This window comes from Corvus brachyrhynchos, unplaced genomic scaffold (genome assembly GCF_000691975.1).
Source record: "Corvus brachyrhynchos isolate BGI_N302 unplaced genomic scaffold, ASM69197v1 scaffold1103, whole genome shotgun sequence".
NCBI classification, from domain to species: Eukaryota; Metazoa; Chordata; class Aves; order Passeriformes; family Corvidae; genus Corvus; species Corvus brachyrhynchos.
The window spans coordinates 158,573-159,977 of record NW_008236980.1 but is presented as its reverse complement, the minus strand read 5'-3'; the positions used below and the strand labels follow the sequence as shown (position 1 = coordinate 159,977).

The 1,405-nt window shown below is 68.0% G+C and overlaps 1 protein-coding gene across 1 annotated transcript in view; it reads right to left on the bottom strand.

Moving 5' to 3' along the window:
• SYT7 (synaptotagmin 7) overlaps positions 1-1,405 on the bottom strand; it is a 15,180-nt gene that overhangs the window by 9,084 nt on the left and 4,691 nt on the right. The gene's annotated exons all lie outside the window — the stretch shown is intronic.

Here is a 1,405-nt window from a genome sequence, read left to right as displayed (position 1 = left end):
AGCCCCGCAGTATTGCCCACGGCAGCCGGGCAAAGCTCGTGGCCGCGAGATCAGGGGAGGAAAGTCCCCCTCGGTCCCGCCTGGCACCGAGGAGCGGCCTTGAGCAGCAGCCACCGACCCTGTCCCGGCCTCGGCGCTGCGAAGCTGCTCCATCGTGCAATGCCAGCAGCGGGGACAGAGAGGGAGCGGGGAGGGATAAACAGCTCCAAAACACAAACAGAAAAAAAGAGGTGAAGAAAGAGCGGAAGGGGGGAGAAAGAGAGAGAGGAGGGAAGGGAGTGGAGAGGAGCGGAGAGCTGGGATGGACGGAGCCCCACGGCCGGGGCCGAAGGCACTGCCCGGACGCTGCCGCCTCCCCCCCGGCGCCGCCGCCGGCCTCCTTTCGTTTTCCTATCGAATCCCAAATTAGTTCAATTTACAACCTCTCAGTCACAGGAAACTAAATCTGGCTCCTGTCGGCCCCGCGCCAGCTGGAGGCGCGGGCTCCTCCAGCGCCGTGCCAGGCGGCACCGCGCCCTGCCCGTGCCCGGATGGACCCCCTGGCCCCGGCACAGCCAGACCCTCGGCCTGGACCCCCGGCACACCCCCACTCCCGGCGGCGCTGCGCCAGAGGGGTGCTGGAAAACAGGATGCTCCGCCCCATCCCCTCAACCCTGCCCTCGCCCCCTGCGCCAGCCTGTCCGGATTCCCAGCGGGATTTGTTTCTCCACCAAGTCTAGGGACGGCTGAAAGCTCCCGCTTTTCCTCGCCGCTCCCTCCTGCTTCCCAGTGCCCAGCTGGAGCGCAGCAGCCTCACGCCGAATGGGCGGTGTCACCCAGCTCTCCCGGGACCCCCCGGCTGCCACATCCCAGCGCGAAGAACCGGAGCAGAGACCGGGAACGCCGGACGGAGCCCGCAGCCGGCACAGCCCCGTCACTCCCCCGGCAGAGCCACTGCGCTGCCGGCAGTGAAAGGTCTCCCCGAGACCCCCACCCCGGCCTGGAGCCCTGCAGAGCCTGCCAGAGCTCGGGTTTTCCCTAAATCTGATCAATCCCGGACTTTCCCCAACTTTTCTCGGCATCAGGTGCCGGCGCCGGGTCCGGTGGCTGTGCCGGGGGTCAGGGGAGCGCACGGAGGGGAGATGCCGCACGCTGTCCCTGATTGTCCCTGAGGGATGGGAGCCTGGGACGGCACCTCCTGCCCTCGGGACACCACCGAGGTAGCGCTGCCTGCCCTGAGAAGCCGAGCTGGGAATGCTGAGCCGCTTCCCCCCGGGATTGGGCAGAGGCACACTCAGCGCTGGAAGTACGCCGGGGACGGCACCCAAAGGCGCTGCTCCTGCCCGGCTGCCTCCTCTGCTGCCCCTGAGCCAAAACACCGCTGGGAGAACGGGAAACGCCTCCTCTCCCTCGGCACGGTGGTCCC